The sequence below is a fragment of the Oxyura jamaicensis genome, chromosome 4 (assembly GCF_011077185.1).
Source record: "Oxyura jamaicensis isolate SHBP4307 breed ruddy duck chromosome 4, BPBGC_Ojam_1.0, whole genome shotgun sequence".
NCBI lineage: Eukaryota > Metazoa > Chordata > Aves > Anseriformes > Anatidae > Oxyura > Oxyura jamaicensis.
In genome coordinates, this window is record NC_048896.1 from 67,736,238 (window position 1) to 67,758,779 (window position 22,542).

General features: G+C 38.7%; 1 protein-coding gene across 5 annotated transcripts in view; it reads right to left on the minus strand.

Moving 5' to 3' along the window:
- Window positions 1-22,542, minus strand: part of CRACD (capping protein inhibiting regulator of actin dynamics) — a 122,632-nt gene that overhangs the window by 59,506 nt on the left and 40,584 nt on the right. For 4 of the 5 annotated variants that reach the window (XM_035326268.1, XM_035326273.1, XM_035326272.1 and 1 more), the window contains exon 2: window positions 10,070-10,216. The gene's annotated coding sequence lies outside the window, so the exon portion shown is untranslated. The remainder of the gene's footprint in view (window positions 1-10,069; window positions 10,217-22,542) is intronic. The other variant, XM_035326269.1, reaches the window with a different exon arrangement.

The window sequence follows — 22,542 nt, forward strand, 5'->3', positions numbered from 1 at the left end:
ATATTGCAGGTTTGCATGGAGGTTATTAACACAAGCTTAGATTTGGCATGGGCTCCAGACCTTTAACTTGGGAAACACGTTTGGTCAGAAAACTTACCTGCTGGTTACAAAAAAACCCACAGATTACCAACTCAGTCAAATGTGCCAAGCTATGTGCAGTCAATGGAGAATACTGCAGCTAGTAAGAGAAATCAAGTAAAGGAGAGTGACAAACAATGAGCCAGGCAAAAGTCACTTCACCGGAAGCTACAGTTTTTGAACAGTGACTAATGATACAAAAGAGAGGATGCATCATTTGGACAAAACACATCCCATGGGAACTACTCTCAGGCAACAAAGGGAGCTCTCAAGCAACATAGTTGGACTCTCATCTCTTCTTTGTCCCTTAAATGCTGGAGGTCCAAATGGAAATACTCCTTAGTCAACATAAGTCATCTGATAATACATGGCATTTGCAATGAATATAGAGTCACCTCCTTCTAATCTGCTTCTTCAAACAAGCTCTACTTGGTAACACCCAGCAAAGCTCCTGGCACAGACTGAGTGAACTTTGAGAACTGATTTTTCATTTTCCTTGCTACTGGACATTTCCAGCTTAACAGCCCCAAGAACAAGGTCCTCAGCAGCAGCACAAATGCAGAGGACTGACTGGAGCAAACTGTGCCCGGGGACGTGCTCCTTTGCCCAGGAGTGAGCACTGACTGAAAAGCACTCTGCACGAAGGGGAACAGAACTTAATTTACTGGAATTTTTAATACAACATTGTTCTGAAGCCCTGACTTAGTGCAAGCAAAAACAAAATGGTGATTTTTGAATGTTTTTAGCAGAACTCTCAGTTGGAAAGCAGCAGCTCTCATATTAATCAACATCCTTGTGCCAGAGTAAAACCTGGCAAGTGTCACTTCGTACCTTATTAAGCCACAAACTTTGTTTAATTTTACTCCATCATTGTCTTATCAGTGAGCAGCTACATTTCAACTAACTTCTGTTGCCATGATTTTGACATTTCAAAGATTCTGTTACACAACCAGAGCAGAAATAATAACACTAGAGCAGCTGAAAGAGTAGAACTGAATAAAAAGTGCTACAAAACAGGAACAGATTTAGGAACAATGAGGTCACCTCACACCTCAACACACATGAAGTTATTCTATTCACTGAAATAACTTCACGTTCAGTAGTAGTCACAGCACAAAGTACCACGCCATTTTAAAGAGACAGAAGCATTTTCAATACTTCGGCCCATTAGAAAAAATGAACAGAGACCCATATTACATTTTACCCCTATAGCTTTCTCCTAGTTTTACAGATGAAGAGAGAATTCAAGAGGGAGAAAAATATTCCCTTTCCTCCCCTGAAGAGTGGTGGGAGGCAGAACAGACAGGAGGCAGCCAAGTGGATATTCAGGTGCTTGAAAATGAAGGGACAGATGATAAGGAGGCAGGAAAGGAAGAGGAAGACAAGTGAGGGATCAACACAAGATTAAAGCAGGCTGGTTCTTCATGGATTGGTAGTACCCATGCAGCCAAGAGCTCGTGTTTTTTTGATTATTATTATTTTTTTTTTTAAAGGGGGAAGTGGGATTTTTATGAGCAGAGGGTATTTAAAAAGAAAAGACCCCAGAGACCATACTTTTCTGAAAGGAAGAGAAGGATGAAACAGTCAATATCTAATAAAAGAAAGTTCTAGATGTCAAAATCTCTCAAGAAGCATGACAGCCCACTGAGCTAACACATGATACTGCTATCCCTAAAAGGGAATTGGTGTCTAAGTAGGTACAGATTGGAATCACTGACTCATCCGCTCTGGGACTTCAAGGCAAACTGACAGAGAATGAAGAGCTGACAGAGGGAAGAGATGGGGGAGGAAAATAAGGAGGCAGAGGGATTGAAACAAGATTAGCTAGATGTGAATCCTAAATAAAGATTAAAATCACTGCTTCATTTGGGGACTTCTGAAAGTCAAGGTCAAGAAATTAGCAGAAAACTGGCAGTTCATGAGCTCATGTGATGAGATTTATGGGAGCAACCTTCAGCAGTATTTTACCTCTTAATAGTTGCCATTGAACAGTTCTTCCAGGCTTCTTAAAACCATAATTTTCATTAACTGCAAGCATCTAAAAATCCCTGCTCCCATCCCATACTTAGATCAACCATCTCTTTTAATACAAACAAGAAAATCTTCCCCACAAAAATCTTTCTATTATTTATACACCCTGCTGCTGCCAAAAGAGCCAAACACTCATAAGAAAGGGCAAGAGCCTGGGTCTCTTCTGTTGCACTAACAGGATAAAAGTCACTGTTGGAATTGGACCTAACTTTTAATTAGATTATATAGATTACAAATCCTTTAAAGCAATAGAAAGCCATGTTAACTTCTGCTTCTGTAACCAGTGATCAGCACAGGTCAGATTTCTTTTCAAATTAAGAGTCATGTCAGTCTTTTTATGAATATATGGTTTTTAAATTAAAATTTCCGTAAGAGCGTTCAGCATTCCTTCACTCAAACAAATTCATATTCTCTTTCAACTGACTGAACTGTAGGCTCTTCCAATTACAACTTTGTATAGACATCACAAAGGCTATGTAATTTCCTCTATGTACTTAATATGAATTAGAAGTTATTAAGCTGTACGCCATGATGAGCACCTTTTATTTTGCTGTGACAATCTTTTCTGTGTATTGTCTGGTCTGTTGATTCTAAAATTGCGGAATCCATTTCCTTGGAAAGGTGCAACTTACCCTGAAGGCAGCCAGGGACATGACTTGGGAAAAAGCACACCATGTCTTCAGCCTATTTAACACAACTTCAGGAAAAGTAAAGCATACAAATAGTATTGTTTTCACTCATCATGTACACACCTAAGAAACCAAAACTCCAATTTAAGAATTCAGCTTAATTTATCCTCGAGCAACTTCCTTAAATGGAACCTAAAGGAATTGTTCTCTTTATGATGTAGTTTTCTGAAATTCCTTTCCATGTTTCCATCACTGGAGATTTCCTTAAGGCAGCTTCTTTTTTATAGTTTAAGAGAGGAAAGTTTGGGGCTAGAAAAGACTGTATTTTGAATCCTGAAAGATAATTCCATCTTTCAGAAATAAACTTTCATTTTTGTGGCACAATTGTAGAGGAATGAAAGGAGTAGGGTTGTTTAGGAAGCTTTAAGTGTTCTCTAGGATAAAATGTAGAGGAAGCTTAGGTTTAGTATCTAGAAAAGTTTAGGTTTAATATCAGGAAAAGTTTCTCAATATTAAACAATTGGACACGTGAAGTGCAAGAACTTTCACTTCGACAAGGTCCTCAGAAATATAATAAAATGAACAGCCCTACACTTAAAAGATGAAAGACAAAATAAACTGAACATAGTATTGCTTCTTAAAGCCAGGTTCTAGGACTTTCATTTACAGAAACCTAGAATGAAGCTGAACATTGCTACAGCTTGAAATAATGAAGAAAAATGTAAAAAGAAAGGGAAGCAAAAGTAACTACACTAACTCAAATCCTGCCATAAAACCAAAAACAACTGTAACTTAGACTCCCTGTACAAATGTTTGGAACTTGCTAGTCCAAGCAATCAATATGCTCCAGACAGTATAAGAAAGACACTGGGAGACCCATCTGTAAGAAGAAACTGCAGGACCAGCCCAGTCAACTCCACAACTTTCAGACACAGGCCGAAACAGACTCCTTGCAATAATTTATGAGGAAGAAAGAAGTTTCCTCTATAAATAAAATGAAAATATATTCTGTCTCTTTAATATACAACCAAAATGCCTATCTATTTTTACAGTACCTGAATCATCAATAACCAGTACCTCAGAGTGAACATCTTGGTTAGTGTTCTTTTCAGCTGCAGCCATTTTTTTTTTTTTTTTTTCAAATATTACTGTAAGAAGAAGTACAGCACAACACATTTACATAGGCACTGAGTTTATGAAATCAAACATGCCTTTAAGCTTTCCCTATTTTTAAATCACCATTCTTCTTGCAGTAAAGTATCTTACATTTTAGGCTCCTACAGAACTACAGAACAGCTGTACTGTTGTGAGGGTACAGGAGTTGTTACACTATTAGATCTTTAATAAATGAAATTATAGCTGTGTTTCATAACAAAATGCAGTAGCACCAGTAAGTCATACACCCAATGAATCGCAAAGCCCTGTAATAAGAAAGTCACATAGTGAAGAATGTGTTTTCCATCTTACTGTCTGTACTTCTTCCTCTGATCACTAACAGTGATAGCTAATAGTATTATTTATTTATGGAACATGTAATATATATATACATATATATATATTATATATATATATATTTTAAATAGTATATCCAATAGTATATCCAATATTTCTATTTAACGCAATAAATAAATACAGTGTTGTTCATGAACATTAGACTAAACAGTGTAATGACATTGAACAGTGTTACAGTGTTTTATACTACATTAACTACCTAAATGCTGTAGAACTGCAAAGAAACTTTTTAACAGAAAATTATTTTTGTCAAATTACATTCTCTAGTTAGGTGTTTTCCATACTTTAAGTTTCACTGAGGAGATAACAACTACATTAACAGGCTCAATAAGAGGTACTTTACTGCCCATGTTACATAAGAGTGTTATAATGGTATATTGAATCTTCCAGATCTAACAGGATAACCATTAAAAACTGCAGCATTGTCCTTCTCAAGAAATACAGTCATACTACAGTAACACCTTAAAAGGTCTTGAAGAGCTTCCCTAGCCAAGCTTGCCTACAGGCTGAATATTTTTCTTACTTTTGTTTAATCTCCAAAACAATTCTCTTAAACAGTAACATATGTCATACGGAAAAACACAGATACAAAACAGCACTATATTATATTGTTTTATGCTTAATTACATCAACAAAAATTAGCATTCTCAGCAGTACCCTGCAGTGGAAAACATTACCCAGCCACACTAGGAAGAGTTCAGCTCCCATTTCTACTTAACAATACAGATGATGGAGCTGAAGAAAGATCTTGTCTTGAAGACACCTCTGCCCACTGCCAGTTCACGACATTGCAGATCTCCAACATAAAAGAGTGCAGTGAAATAGGAAGGAAAAATTGCAAAGGATGCATGGGCATTTCAAAAGCCATGCAAGTCTATGAACTGCCATTCAGCTGGGAGATTCATTCAGATGCAAGGGGGAAGGCCACAGGGAATTTTGAGTAAGAATTTTAATTCATAGACACGTAGTCTGTATCTAAGCATAGAGACCAGATAGTGAGTCACTAACCAGTACTGAATTTAATAAACCTTATCATAATTACCTCTGATATATACATGGATGTCTTTTCCTTTTAGAATTTCCTGAAGTTTTATCACTCTCCATCCTAGTCAGTCACCAGAGCCCAGGGCCACTGTGAGCTTCCAGCTCAAGGAAGCAATAAATCACATTAAAACTACGCATGTGATTCTCTTTTTTCCTGAATTAGAGCTTCCAGGATTATTTAGTCAACTGGATGCATCACAAACAGAAATACCACATTAGTGAAATCAAACCAGGATTTATGTCAGCTTTTGCCTGTCCCAAAACTATAAATTTTAATTCTTGAGTGTTCTTAAAATCCAAATCTGAACTTTAAAACTAACGTAGGGGCAGCAATACAAAAAATATCTGTAAATAATCTTTTCTGTAAATAATCTTTTTTTTTTTTTTTTTTTTTTTTTTTTTTACTAGAGAAGCACAATTCACCTCTTGCCCTCATTTAATTTTGCCTGCAGAATTCTTCCTTGCTATTCTCTCAGAATTCAGCAAAAGAACATATAGATAACTAATCCTGGAATAATTGCGTAAGAAAGCTTCCCTCATCAACAGGACCACAAAAATAAAAATTCAAACAGAAACTGATCCGAATTTTCTGAATGTGACTTCTGAATTGGTGAAAATTTGACAAAGAAAATTTGAACTCATAGAAAAAAAAATCAAGCACCAGCCAGGCCTCATGGTTTGGGACCCATTTTAAGATACAAACTGACCCAAAATACTTGTGGTGGGCATGGAAAACTTACCATGTACTACTGAATGTAAGTACGAACAAAAAACCTCAATTCCAGTTATACCTTGGTAATTAAAATAAAGAAATGAATTTAATTAGAACCTAGCAACACTACTGCCAGCAAATCATTTCACAAAAATTAGATTTGCCTTTGAAGCTATTATATTCTTTTTTTCTAAAACTCTATATTAAGCACAAAGACTCAATAACATACAGGCATCTAGAGGCTGAACATAAATACTGCTCTGATTTTAACATATATACATATATATATGTATATATATATGTACCATCCGCCATATCCAAGGGAAGCAAAGGTAAAATGAACAATTCTTGCACCTACACGAGTTTTTTGCATACTGGAAAGCTTCATAGGGAAACACAACAGATGAGAAAGTTAATTAGTGAAGTTATACACTGAGAGTTTTAAAGCACATGAAAACCATGATATGGTAACTTGTTATGCTTATAGATGTGCTACCATTATTTCAAAGCAAGTTGATCACAAATAGCTCTGTTCTCCGCACTGACAGTATCACTTGTAAGAGAAAATTTTTGTAAAGCAGCCTGTGCCATATGCTTCACTTTCTCTAGGCTCTTCTGGGAATCTTAAAATTCACAGAGGCCAGTGTAGTTTCTGCATTACAGCAGACCTTCCTATTGCCTTCCCACTTCCCTGCCAATAATTACAAAATAGACACAACCAGTACATGACCCAAATGAAATATGAAACAAGTATTTGATATTTACAGCATACTCTTCAGATAATCAAAATCTTCAGGATTTTACTGTGCAAGTCCTATATTCATCACCCTACCATCAGCAGATGAATTTAACCACACAAGTTTTCAACTCCTGTTGCACAGTTCCATGCAGGTCTGCAGGCTCTGAACTCACCAGTTAATTACATATTCAAAAATACTTTTCACAGAAGCGTAATCATTATTTCAGATTGCTGTGACTCTCAGATTATCTTCTTGGTTGTTCTTCCTCAGCCATGAAGGGGACAAGCCAGCTGATTCCTTCTAAGCAGGACACACTGGGGAGGGCCGCGAGGTGGGCAGACATGGCTGTAGTAAGCACAGCTGACTTGTCTAGATGCTTTTTCCATTTCGTGAGAGCATGGAGTGACCCAGCTGAGCTCTACAGTACGATACCTTGGGTTCCAGCCATGGCCAAAGACATTGTATGAGCACACCACAGATTAAATGAGAAGCTTCCTCCAGTGTGCAAGGATGACTCCTGCGCTATGCTATTATGAGGATATGACTTTGTTCTGCACAAAAGCAAGCTAAGGCCGAGTTGCAGAAGAGCATGAAATCTGAGTCTGTTTACAGTGAAAAACTTCCTGTCTGTTTTTGTTATATTAAATATGAGAAGACAACCAATTCATTCACATTCCACAGATTTTCACATTGAGGCTTATTTTAATTATCATTAAAATTCATTGCAAGTGTAACAAAAAGAAGCCTGGAAATTTAGAAAATGAATCACGAACAGATGCTGCAACATAATGTTGACTAAACCAAGGCCTCTTGGCAGGACCTCTTCTTCAGGGAGGCGGTGGAGTCACCATCCCTGGGGGTGTTTAAAGAAAGGTTGGACGTGGTGCTTAGGGACATGATCTAGTGGGTGATATTGGCGGTAGGAGGATGTTTGGACCAGATGATCTTGAAGGTCTTCTCCAACCTTAATGATTCTATGATTCATTAAAATAAAAAATAGATTATTCACATAGTTGGTTATTACACAGTGATTCATTTTATAAAATCCTTGTAGTTTGTACTTCCACTGAAGTGACTGAAAGATTACAATCAAGTGCAAACATAGTAATCAGTTACAGTAAGAAATCTTAATTGGGTAAACATAAAGAACAAGCGATCCAAAGGAAAGAAAACAAATTAACAGAATCAAGGGAAAAACAGTTCAGAATGATACAAATGAAATCAGAAGCTTCAATAGAGCTGAAAAGGACAAAGGTTTTTCTATTCTCCATGAAGAATAAAACCAAAAAGCACACCATGAAGAAAAATCGAAGCCCTTGGAGAACCCGGAGAGGGTAAGTATGTATCTGAAGCAGTTAGCATTTTAACCTAGAAAATGTGAAATTGTAGGAGCTAGAGAAAATGTATGTATTAAATATTAGATTTCAACAAATTGTTCAGGAATTGACTAACATCACATTTACAAATCATTTACAACAAAATGACTCATATAGATAAGCAGAACATCTACTCATAGTACAAATTATTTCCTATTAAAGTTCTGGTTCTGTTTTCTGCAGCAAAAAAAAAAAAATTCTAACAATGTGGGGGAGAGGATTATGAAAGAACACTGGGTACGCTGCAGGAAAAAAGCTAGCTTTAATTCTCTTGGAACAAGAATTACATGCAAATTCTATACAGAAACGTATGTCTAGTATACTTTATTTATGAAATTCATTTTGACCAATCTGGGGATGATACTGTAACTTACCACATGCATGCTGCTCTCTGAATATTTGTGGGTTATTGTACTGAGGCTTAGCAAAGTGAAAAATGGGCATTTGAAAACTGCCATATTGCATGAATAAATGAAGTCTATTAAAAAGGATCAAGAGAGGTCAGAACCTACCATCCTTACACACAAGCGTCACGGAAAGTTGAGGTTAGAGGGCGCAGGCAGGAAGCATCCTGCATTCACAAAGCACCTTCCATTGGTGGTGGCACACTTCATATCTTCCAATTTTTCAAAAATAAAAAATGTTCTACTCATTTTACATTAACAGAAGACAATTTTATGTGTGGCTTCACCAGAGGTGAAGGTTTCTATGATAGAAAAAATATTCTCATGACTTTGTCTCAAGAAAACAGCATTTTTTCCCATGAAATCAAGCCATAGCATTCCAGCTGATCATTTAAGAAAAGTTGACAGTATCAGCCTATTCTCTTTCCACATACCACACCATTCAAACATACATTTTAGCATAATAGTCAAAAGTAAGGTAGGGCTCTTAGGTAACAACAGTCTTTATTAATTTACAGGGTAACATTGGTTAGACAGGACAGATTCCCCAAATGACATGAATAACTGAAAAACAGAACCAAATATATAGACGTATATACATATATATATATATTTTTTCCCTGAAAAACCAAAGACAGCATCTTTAAACGCAGAGTGCATTAACAGCACATGGTGAATGCTAAGACAGACAGTAGTCCTGCAAGCAAATTTTGACTGTAGGCTAAAGCAAACTGAGTAGGCATTCATAAAGTCATTGATGAACATGTCTGCCCTAGGACTATATTCCAGAATGGATGCTCTAGGAGTAAGTCATTACCTATCACAACTCCAATATTTCTCGCAGACAATAACTAAATAAAATAAAATCTGAATGGACAAAATCCTCTGCTGTTGTCATTCCACTTTCAGAGAAACCACACACAATTCAGTGCGTTTTAGCTGTTTTCAGCTTTGCCCAATACTCATTAGAACTGAAGCATCTAAGGAAGCAGGGTTGTAAACATTGCACAGATAAGCAATCAATCAAAAACCTTGCAGAAAGGAAAACAGCACAGATCTGTTCTGATAAAAGCCTAAATGGTGGACAATTACTTAGCACTAATTCCCAGTGGCAGCATTCTGCAAACATGCCATATATCTGTCTTGGCAAAATTAGAGTTGCTCAGTAGACTGGAGACTACATAAATTTTTGCATGGCTAAGAATAACTTCAGAGGTCAAAATGAAATAAAGTATTTGATGTCATGTGCAGTACTTATCGTTTTGTTTATTTTTCTCAAAAAATGCACAAAAGCTACAGAAAAAATAGTTCCGAGTACAGTTATACATTCCTTCTTTTAGTAGGAAAATGCTCTTTGTTGTTTATAAGTTAGAACATGCAGGTTAAAATGAGTGCTTTATCTGCATTTTTACTCAGTTCAACTTAACCAATCGTTAAATGAAGATATCACTTACAGTGACGAGCAGAAAATCTACTGAAAACAAAACAAACAAACAAACAAAAAAACACCACTACAGGACCAGCAGAAAAAGTGTTTCCTTACCTTTTTTAAGATGGAGTGTGTTGTTCCCTTGTTCTCTACTTTCACACAGTCTTTCTCTCTCAGATGGGGATTTTTCTTTAAGATAAGCGATCAGGAAGCAGAATACAATCCTAGGGACCAGTGGTTAGCATTCTTCTCCCAGACTGTCTAGGCATAAGGGGGAAAGAAAGAATTTTAGTTCATCTTTTCAAGACTAAACTAAGAGTTTGTATTTATTTTTAATCTTTTTTATTTTTTTCTTTCTCTATCCAGGGTGCGGAGAAACTCCAGACTTATCACATCTCTTGTAAATGGTTTAAGGTGTTTGCAGTCCAAAGACAGAAAGAAAATATATTGCAACCAGAGAAACTTTCATTAGCTTCAGATTTCCCTCTGAGAGTTTCATACAAAATGGTCTTTCTTTACTCTTTCTAACTAGTGAAATAGCAACACTTTCTTACTTTTCCTTCCAAACAGCCATATCCTGCAATTCTAAATCGATTGTATCTCAAGAAAAATATGTCACTGTTTTTACTGTCGTTTTGGCTGAATTAAAAATATGGTATTTATTTGACTCTAGTTTCTAAAAAAAAGCAACTTCTGAAAATTAAATTAAGAGCTTATCATAACTTTGATATTCCTTCAACTACAGCATGTAAAAAAAAGTTTTAAATACTTTTCTGGCAAAAAGAATAAAATGTCTTTTTTAACAAAGCTTCCTACTGTAAAAACAAACAAACAAACAAAAAACCTACAACAAAATCAAACTATAGTAACCTACCTGAATAAACTGCAAAAGAGGAAAATTTTAAACAGGTGAAAACAAACTGTAAAAAAAAAAAAAAAACAAACTGTAAAGCAACTGAACGAGTATTTTCACCAATTTTTCTTTTGTTTTCACAAGACTTATGTTTTGCTTTAAAAAAACTGAATCTAACTTTGCAAGTTTGAATAAGAACATGATGTAGGCATTTCCTGGAGAGTTTTTTGATTTGTATTAGGGCATTTTGAAACTTCAGTTTGTATGTAACTAAAAATACGTGTGTACCAAACGTGTTTTGTAGCATCAATCCTATTCCCACACTGTAACAGATATAAAATAGCATTTGTTATATTCATTCACACAATCACTTGTATTTTCAGGTGGCTACAAATACAAGTATTTTGTAGGAACAGTGTAATCAGGGAATCAGCAGAACCATACTCCATTTGGCAAGACAGGGATAAGTATGGTCTTCAACCCTTGGGAATCCAAAGAGAATGCTTGCCACCAGTTTGCAGGCATTAAATTGTGGGATTCTTAGCCCCAGGACTCAGCTGCTGCTGCGTTCATGGGTGAAGTGCTGGTGGGTGCTCTCAGACTGCCAGAAGACAGATAAAGGATTGGTGGTGATCCTAGAAAATGCACCTGGGGGCAGGCAAGGTCAGCTCAAGCTGAGGAATGGCACGTTAGCGCTCAGTTGACTCTGCACTACTCATAACACTCGGGATGTCTCCAAGGTGTGAATGAAACATGAAAAAGTAATATGAAAACATCCTGAGCTTGTCAGTTGCAATTAAAAAAAAAAAAAAAAAAGGATGATGATGGTACTCATACCCTGTGACAAACTGCAAGTCTCGATCTGCTGGTAGCTGTGAGCAACTGGGAACTCCGGATGTTAAAAATCTCTTATAGGTACATCAGATCTAGCTTTCACACATTGACTCAGCACTACCCTCTTGTTTATGGGCACAAGATGCAGCACTTAAAAGCACATTCAACCATCAGGGCATGGAGAGTTTGTAACCTGCAAGAGGATGCCAGGTCATGTTCTAGCTAAACAGGCATGAATGCATTCCCTTTTTCATCAGAAAAGCCCCCACCCTTGCATTAATCGTCAGTTCAAGGACCTCTACTCGTTCATACCTGTAAATCCTACGTGCAGTCAAAAACCACTTCCAGCCCAGTCTCTCTGTCAGCCCCGGCCCTGCAGACATCAGGTAGCTGGCAGAGCAGAGTCTGTCTCTCAGGGGGACTGGCTACTAATTTCACATTTCCCTGCCCTTCCTGCACCTGACTTATTTTTGCTGATGGCTCTGGCAATGCAGGCACCAGGAGTTGAATGCGCCTGCAGGAAAGAGTCTGCTGTAAGCAAGAGACTTGGGGTCTTTCACCTTGCATGCATCCCAGAGGAGTAGTAAATCAACCAATGGCTGTCAGTATGTAGAATCAGTTTTCATTCTTCTGGTTAAGGTTTTGGGGCATGTGAGCGATGGACCAATCTCTGATTTAGTTCAGTATTCCTGAAAATTAGAATCTGAAGGACTTTGAACTCCTGGGTATAATACAGACTTCCACTGCTCAAGGTGTAAGAGAAAAGAAACTTAAGGCATGGTCAGTGTTCACTTGTAAGCTCATGAAGCATTCCAGCAGATGCTCTGGCAGTAATAAGCAAATAAAAATGTCTTCCTTCTGTTTAGTAGCATTCTTTTTCTTCTCAGGGGAAAGTGAATGCAGGTGGGTAGGGAAACATTTTAATGAAAAGGAAATTCCAGCAGGCAGGCCAGAATGGAAGACTTGGTGCCTGAAAGATAATTTCAGGAAGCCACTCTATATCTTCTCTTTCCAAATCAGCCATAAAATGCTGTGCAGTGCTAGATATATATATTTCCAGCGTAAGAAGCTAAGCTGATGCATACTCTGCACACGCGTGGGGAAAGTGACTGTATCCCACAGTAATAAGTAGCACCCAAAAGCAAGTATGCCTGGCCCCAGAGCCCATGAAACACCTAACCAGAATGAAAATCAGGAAAGAAAAAGCTGTTTCATTTTCTCAGGCTGTTGTAGGAGAACAGACAGCACGGTATTCTGCATTTCACCTTCTCACAATCTACACTCTACCTCAAGAAATAATAATAGCACAAATCTGCAGAAATAAAAAATAATAAAAAATAATAATAATTTTTTAAAAAAGTTATAAAAGCAGGTCCCTGAAAATTGCTACCACAGTACTAGAGTTACAAGTGGTAAACTACCGACTGGTCTATTTCCAACGCCTCAGACAATAGTCATTCTTGTACATAGGCCAAGGAATTGTTATTTTGCCATGCACCACAAGACTGATAGGCAACTCAGCATGGCAAATCATCAAAAATTGTATCAGTGAAGGGCCCTCCTGCATCTTCCCCCCCCCCCCCCCCCATGATGTCCATTCATCTCGACAGATCCTGTTTTTCTAAGAGCACGCTTCAACTTCTCAGCATGGCTGAGGAAGACTCCAAAAGGAAAATAATATGCTTAGCATTGCACAGGTAAATATAAGCGTCCTTAGCATAGAATCATTCTGGTTGGAGAAAACCTTCCTCTAGTCCAACCTTAACCTGATTACTCACAGAATACTTTCTTTCCCATGCAAAGGAACCTTCTGATTTAAAGAAGAAGAAGAAAAAAGTGTTTCCCATCAGACAGAGAAAGCCAGTATCAACAACTCCTGAAAAAAAGCAGTAGAGCACAGAGATATCTTTCAGCTTAAATACCGAAAGCTGTGACTCAGTGTTTCTTATCACAAGCAAGCAGATGATCCCTCTATGAAATGCATGTTTTCTTTAGAAGCTGGTAGGTCATTCTGCACTAGAAACAGCGTTAGAACATTTAAAATCTGTGATGTGCAAATTAATTTTCATCACACAATGCCTGCACACAAACTAATTAATTTAAAGTATTTGACACACCTATAAATTATAGAATATCAGTAAATAAGGCATTTTTTTCAGGCTACTTACCCAATAAAAGCTTGCCATGAGTTGTTCATCAGAACTGCAAACAGCTACGAGAATAAATCATCTCTGGAGATCATATTTCCCTTGTATGTTGATGCCAAACTTGAGTTTGACTCCCCAGTCTGTTTGGGGCCACCTCCTAAAAAGGAGCACAATCCGCAGGCATTCACGGCTGCTTGTGCCCACACACACAGAGCCATGGAAATAAGGTGCTCACCCAGCAGCACCCACTTTTCCCATGTGGGCTGAAATGGCAGGTTCAGTTTATCTTTGTTTCCTTCCCAAAGTCTGGGGTTTGGACTGGTCAAGTGGAATGAATCCCCTCACTCCAATTACCAGGATGCATTTAGAGAAAAATAATATGCCAGCAGATACGATCTGACCTGCCCTTTCCTAGCTTTCTGCAAGTTACAGGGGTTTGAACAAAACGCTTAAGAAAAGTATCAAAGGGAATTTTATTTCAAAAGGGGCTGCCAACATACTGATGAGCACCCCTTTCTTATCCATCCAAACATCGTGGGCAAATTGTGGGTTTGCTCCATATGCAGAAAATAATAACCAAACAAGGTTTTGTTAACTAATCTCTACCTCCTCAGCCAAAATTACATTCACTGTGTGCTTTCTTGAAAGGTAAGTAAGAAGCTAAAGATTCTGAGCTAGTATTTAAAAGCACTGCATATAGCAAAAAATGTAAGTCACGGTTAGTAAATAATATCTTGAAAAGGAGCACATGAATCATGGGATAAGAAAAGCTTGACAACTTAGCACATCTATTATCACTGATATGTATCATGTCCTGGAACTCTAAGATCTCACAAAACATCATTTAATTCACATAGCTGATAGGTGCTTGGAGGAAGATCAAGTGGCTGAAATGCTCAAATCTCAGTTTTCAATAGTGGTACAGATCAGAGTGGGGACCCCAGATCTCCTTACTCTACTATTTTCACAAATCTTCTTTTAAGGTGCAAACCCAAGTAAAACAAACAAACAAACAAACAAAAACTAAGAAAGAAGCAAACCAAAGCCACATAAAAATCTGAGCTGACTTTTAGCTGTATTCCACAAGCCCATGTGGCTCACAATACCTAAAAGGCACATAATAACCTAGGAAGAAGTGTAATAAGATAGGTCCAGCCTCTTTTCGACGTTGCCCAGTGAGAGAGCAAGAGGCAGCGGACACAAACCGAAACATGGGAGGTTCATTCTGAACATCAGGAAGCACACTGTGCAAGTGACAGAGCCCTGGCACAGGCAGCCCAGAGAGGCTGTGGAGTGTCCTCCTTGGAGATTTCCAAAAGCCACCTGGAGGTGGTCCTGGGCAGCCAGCTCTGGGTGGCCCTGCTGGAGCAGGGGTGGGACCAGGTGGCCTCCAGAGGGCCCTGCCAGCCTCACACGTGCTGTGGTTCTGTGAAAATGGGAGAGAAGAAACCTGGAAGGTAATTTCCAGGTCTAGGAAATAAAAGTAGGAAAACTTTCCTATTTTTTTTCTCAAGTGCAAGCCTATTTATCACAAGCCAACAAGTGACATGAGTAAATAGGATAAAATTGGATTAATCTTGTCAGACCTGCTGAGCCGTTGCTGTTGACATTGTAATTTTCCTGGGTCAGACTGACACCATTAAAAAAGCATCTCCCCAGTAATGCTCTACAAATAATATTCAAACGCATGCAAAAGAGAGTCAGAAGGCAGCTTTGATCTCCCAAACTGAAAGGCAGGAACAGCCTTCTCAGAAGACCCTGTTAGGCCTTGACATGAAAAATGCAGATTTTGCAGGGCTAACCATCCCCCTGCACACGCACGCTTCGCAGCTGCGTGCCCGCTCCCCTCTGCACTCTCTCCCTTCACTCCAGCACAGTGAGGGACAGCAAAGGTTAATCACATTTGCACTGGCAAGCGGCACAGCTGCATCTAGAGACACTGGGGGACGTAGGGATGGGTAAATGAAACCGTTTGACCTGCACTTTCTGACTGCTGCTGAGGCACGGAACAGGGAAAACTCACCTGGGTGTGGGGGAGCTTGGTAGCTTTGCAGTAAGGGCTGGGGATAGTTTTGCAAAGCATTAACACGCAGCAATGCTGCAGCACAGCCACAAAGCATGCTGCAGTTCTGCCTTAGCTGATGATGAACAGCAACTAAATAAAACTGCGATTTTACCCGTGATGTGCTGTGTTAGGGAGAACTCCTCTGAGTAGCCATCCCACAGAGCTCTTCACACTTGGCTAGCATCAAGCAGGGGAGGTACTCAGGTGTGAATCAAAGCACACTTTATTGCGGTGTTTAGCTACACTTAGGCTGCCAGAACTGAAGTGCAAAGTGTCAAGAAATAAATGCGAATCCAAACTCTCCCTTGGCTGAGGCCTCTCTTTTGCACAGCTTATACATAGCACTGCCTTCAGAAAAGGTGGGTGCCTTTTCCTTTTACAACAATATATCATGTTCTTTCTCCAGGGCCACAAACATCTTCAATTAGAAATGTTTCTAACACGCTCTGAAAGTGACAAATGTGAAACATGACCGCTTCTTCACTTCACTGCCAAGATTGACATTTTCAGTTCTCTTTACGGTGCCAATTTTAACTCTAATGTCCAGAAGAAAATATGTTATTGCTTCTCTTGCATTGCTTTAAATGATAAGGCAGGTCATCAGCTGATGCAAGATTCTTTTTTTCATGGGTTTTTAAGGTAAAATTCCTTTGGTTCTTTTCTGCCCGTTTAAAGTGAAAATAAAAACACTGTTCTGTGACTAAAAAAAAAATAATTCCTGAGTATATACCCACAATATTTCCAAACACAGCTAGAAAAATTGTTATTTCCAATACTATGTGGCCAGATTCTATTACCTTTATTTGATCTAAATTGAATTCTGTGCTACAGGCTGATTTAAATGAGGTTACAAAATTGCCTGTGGAGTAGGATCCTGCTCCACATCAGTGAGAGTAAAAGACTCAGGCCTTGCTACTTATTTTTGAAACTGACAAAAGAACTTGAAAGTGGAAGAAAAAAGGGAACAGAAAGGCCTGAGAAACTCCTTCTTGAGGAAACTCGTATCACAAAGTGCACAGAGAGCAGATACCTCATTAATTATGCCTAACCCTAACATACACCCAAGAATAGAGGGGGAAGAGTGAAATTTCATCTATCTTCTCAATCTCTAAAGAAATCATTAACAACCTGTTTCAGCTACTTTCTGGTGCAGAAATAAATTTGCCAGCAGCCTTGGAAGCCCTGTGAAGAACGCACTATATAAACATAAATCATTAATGAACTGAGTGACCTCACCTTTGGGTAACTAGAGAAGCACAAAAACAACTCTCTAGAAGCAAAAATTAGTCAGCAATACCACGCACCAGCAGGCAGCAAACACGAGCATCCATCCTGATGCTGTAGCAGATTCCTTTTGACAGACTTTGCGTTTTTATTGCAGCCACCACAGGTCATCCATGGCAAAAAGCAAAAACTTCTGAGGACTAACCAGCGAATAGTTCAATAATTAAGAGGGGGATCCCTCCCTCACCTCTTCATTTCATCCAACGCTTGCCTGAAGTGAAGCATTTGATAGGAGCAAAAATGCATTTTGCTACTTATAACAACACCAAAGCAGTCATTATGTCTAAGCTGGCAAAGCTCTTAACACAGACTGCAACAGTCCAACCTCGGGCTTATAGCAACGTCCTGGAGAAGAGACCAAATATTCAATCAAGCACTATCCAAGTAACCATCCAGTTCCTTCGGCCCCGCAGAGCACTGGGAACTGCCTCCACATGCAGCAGCAGGGGCAGTCCAGCTATTTGGGTGCCTACGGTTGTGCTTCCTGGTCCATTCACAGTGGTAGCATGGAAGACACAGGAGGCAAAGGCCGCCTGGAAAAGGCAGGAGAATGCCTCTTGCACAGGGGCAAAGCTGCTGCTACACAAAATTGGGCACAAACATAGGTCCAAAGCACCCAGATCCAGGCCCTGTCAGTTCAAGATTGTGGTGCTTGACAGAGACTTTTGCAGTCTGTAACACAAAAAACTAATTTACAATTTAAATGAGGACAGGATGGTGACTTTGCAAGACGAATGAAGTTGTTCAATGCACAAGCATCATAATCAAGGGAAACAAAGGCAAGGATTTCTGTGAAAAATAAATAAATAAATAAATAAATAAATAAATAAAGACGTTTGTAAATCTGGCAGAGCATGAGCAGAGATGTTGTCTCTGGTAAAGGGAGTGGAATGAGACGATGCCTCACTGGACAACTCTTTGGGGCCACCAGCTCTGTGAATGGCATGCTGGGCTTTTTCTTCTCTGTAGGGAGAAGTGTCAGAAGGAGCACTTCACTGGCAGTCCCCCATCCTGCTGACAGCAGTACATGGGAAGAAACTCACAGACGAGTGTTGTGCCAGTTCTGTGCAATCATTTTAGCTGACAACTGGCCTAAGCTGCCTCCTTTGCTGTACATTTAGGAACTTGTTTTCTAACTAGCTATAGAAGCAAATTAAACATGGTATTTTTCCAGCTGGTTCTAGATAGTTTTTCAACATGTTCTGATAAGATAATTCGACCCTGAAACTGTGGCCATTGGTTACTGGCAACCCAGTACCTTCATCCTGATGGATGTTTTTACTTGCTGTCACCTTGTGATTCGTATCTACCTCACATTGATGTATCATGGCTGGCTTAGATAGTAACAAGTGGCGCAGAAGGGTTTGTACTTTTCCCATCTTGTAAATCTGTTACCTGTAAATGAAGAAGTAGGATTAAACTGACTTGCATCTTCTCCCTTCAAGAAATCTGTATGCAAAAAAATATGTTATCCAGATAAGATTAATACAACTTCATGGTAATCAATAGTTCCATCCCTGATGAGTTTTTAACCTTCAAAACTTTCTCTCTCATAGAAAAAGAGGAGGCAGAAAATTGAGTGGTGAGGGACAACAGTTTCCCTAATTCCTTCTAGCTATCCTAAGGATGAAAAGCATGAGCTGCACAAACCTCAAGAGATGAGAGGGTGGGATGGGGGGAAAGGAAACTGTTGTTACAAGATTTGACAGTCTTCCACCATCTGCAACAATATATAGTTTCTTACTCACACCTCTCAATGTTGGTTGTGTTTATTTAATGAAGCACCATGTTTATTGAAAGACAAATTCAACTGGTGATTATGAATCAAGTTCTATAAAACTATAATAAAAGCAAAAGGCTCAGACAAAGAAAGAAAAGTCACTTAAAAGGACTGGAGAGCATTCATTGTATTTCACCTGTTATTTGTGTGTATCACGACTTTCTAGTTTATCCTCCTCTTGCAACAACCCACACAGATTACTACAGAACAATTTTTCTTCCAATTCTAGGACATTTCAAGGAATAAAATATATAACCTTTCCAGCAAGCACATTAATAACCATTCATTTGACAGGTGGAACTGCCCCTTACCAGCAGCCAGGTTCCCAAGCCTTCTACCAACACTAGTAAGTAATACCCAAGATAAAACAAATACATGCATACAAACATACACATATACACACACACATAATCTTCAGGTTTTTATAATACATTAAAGAAAGCTTCAAAATTCAAACAACTTTACTTGCCTCTCCCAACTTGATCTAAGCTGAAAATAAATAGAAAAATCCTCAGCATTAGCCAGTGGGATTAAATGAAACAAATAATAGCCCTTTACACAGGATAAAACTAACTAATATCTATTTAAATATCACATGAGGACTTAAAAGAAATAATATTTCTGTTAGAAATTTTGTCTTTTTTCCCCCTTCATCTAAGTAGGAGAGATATTTCAGAACATACTTGGAAATAGCTGATTTGGCATTTGTAGTTTTGTTGAATAAACAAAAAAAAATTTTTAAAGCTTTTTTGGTTTTCAAACTATCAAGCCTTCTTGCTAGGTTGTTTTTCACCTCAAGGAAACATGCTGAATTTTATATAGTTATTCAAAAACCATCTTTTGATAACTGTAATGGGCTACAACTCCAGTTCCTAGAAAAGATTAATGTGCCTGTTTTATTATTCAGCATCGTACCTTCTCTTCACTTAAATAGCTGTCTCCTAATAGCGAAGCAATAGATGAATATCTTTACTGTGTTTATTTTTCAAATTGGAAAATGCATCTTTTGCAGAAACTATTCCTTGCAACAAGAAATACATATTAGATATAGAATCCCTTTTAAAATGCAACTCTTTGTAAAATGAGTTATTGTTTATTAATATAATCTATATTATAATATTTAATGGATTCCTATTGGATGTTGCTTGCAATGATAAATTCTCAGAAATATTTCTCTGTATGACAGACGTTGTAAACACTGCATGTTACATCAAGCCAGTGACATTTTAAAGCAATTTAGATACCCCTTTTCAGGTATGCCTGGTTGTGCAACCCATCACCACCTCCAACGTGACAGACAGAAAATATATGTGGAGTGGAAGAGTGAAATATATGTAGCTGTGAAGGTACGGCATAGCAACAGCAGCATATTTGTCTTTGCTTTTTTATTTCAGTACACTGAGTGATTTTTCACTCTATCAGATATTTTCACTCACCTGGAAACCTTCCTGTTTTCTCTCTGTCTCCATGTCAGAAAAGCATGGATTAGGAAGCCTTCCTATGCTATTTTTGAATTCCCAAGGTATGATTGCTCTAATGATATGGTTTCCATGTTCTTCTGGACAAGCATTAAATCTCTCTGTAAATTGGAGAAGCGTCCATCACATTTTTGGAACTGCTGCTACCCCAGCAATAAATAACAACTTCTGACAATCCTGTAGATCGGTGCTATTTTTCTTCCTTTTCTGCAACAACCTTAAAAGGGCATCTTTGCCAGCAAGGTAGCAGGAGATAAATATGTCAACTGTCAGGCGCAGAGATACTTAAACGCACCCACTTTCTCTCAGTGAGAAAATGCCTAAGGCAGGAAAACAGCCAGAAATCTGAAAGAAAGCCAGTTCAAGCAGCAGGCACCAAAGGGAGATGAAAGGAATACACAGCGGGAGGATGAGAACAAAGACCGCTGTGATATTTCTGTGGACATTTGTGCCCTAGGAGCCACTTCCAGCTACGCCAAAAACCCGTGGGCCTGGCTTCTCTGGAGGAGCAGGATCTCCTGATGGGGCTCAGGTGCCCAGGTGCTGGTAGCAGGGGCCTCTGTGAGGATAGGCCAGGGCTGCCCCATGGAACACAGCTGGTTCCATCCGGTTCCAGCCAGTTCAAACTGGTTCCAGATGGTTCTAGATGGTTCCGAGGGAGTCACCAGTGGGCACAGCTGAGCTCCTCAGTAAAGCTGGTAGTGCTTCTGGGAAAATGCATTTAATAAAGGGCAAAAAGCTGCAGACGAAGTGAGGGAAAAGCCTTGCAGACAGTAAAATCAGAGAAGGAGGTGCTCCTGGCACCCTGTGGAGAGCCCACATCCACGCTACAGCCTGTGGAGAGAACATGGTGGAGCTCATGGAGGGCCCCAGCTCCAACCAAAATACACCCTGAAGGAACTGTGGAGAGCCCACACAGGAACAGGGTTATCCTGTGGGACTGCGTCCAGTGGGAGCAGCCACGCCATGCACATGAGGAAAAGCATGAGGAGGAAGAAGGGGCAGAGAAGGAACCGTTAGGGACTGGCACCAGCCCGCCATTTTCGTGCCTCTCAGCGACCAGGGGACACAGAGTCAGGCACGAGGGAAGTTGAGCCTCAGAAGAAGGGGGAATGGCAGGAAGGTGGTTTAGTTTTTGTTTCTCACCATCCAACTCTAGTTTTAATTGGCAATAAAAATAGATCCAAACTCCCTCTCATAAAACTTTGAGTGCACTGATCTGGTACTTGTTTGAATCTTTGTTTTCTCCCTTTTCTCAGAGTATCTCAGATTATTTAACACCATCATTTCTCTAAGTAAGTATTACTAAATGAAAGTGATATTGGGCTTTTAAAAAGACCAAGTTACTAAGCATTTTTCCAGATGTTTAGAAATAGTTCATCAGCTAATATCACAGATCAAAAAATAAATATTGTTGCAATAACTTCCCATACTTCCATATTTCAGTATTTTGCCCGGTGTCAAATAAAACCATTACTTCAATTGTTTTATAACCAGTACATAACCGGTTTATAACCATTATAAACCAGTGGTGCTGGAATGACCAAGTGCTCACAAGGAATTATGAAATCCAGCTGATGCAAGTAGTTAGATTTGAGAGAACTCTATAGGAAATAAAAAGTTACACAAATTGTTCAAACAAATGAGCAGGAAGGTAAAACTAAATAGAACTGAATGCCAGCTATAGAAGCTGTGTGTGTATGCCAACAACAGGAAACATGGGGCTCAGCTATGGAAACAAAAGCAGGTGAGCAAACAGAGTACAAGTGTTGATACCCCACTGCAAGGAGATGAATCATTTGGCTAAAATTGGGAATGTTCTTTTCAACATCTATTTTTAAATAAAATGTCTAAAAAGCTTTCACAAGATTTCTGTAATTTCTATTTCAGTTTCCAAGAAGTACCAAAATACTACCAGAAATGTTTGTCCCAGAGCACTGCTGCCAGAATCTCAGAATAAATTTCCCAAAAATTCTACATGAAAGCGTAATGAGAATGTTTCCAGCTTGTTCTATCTATGTTTTAGGTTCAAGGAGCCTAAATAACTAGTCTAGCTTGCATGTCAATGACAAATGCAACTTCAAATCTTTGATAAATCCATCTTCCCTTAAAAAAAAAAAAAAAAAAAAAAAAAAAAAAAAAAAAA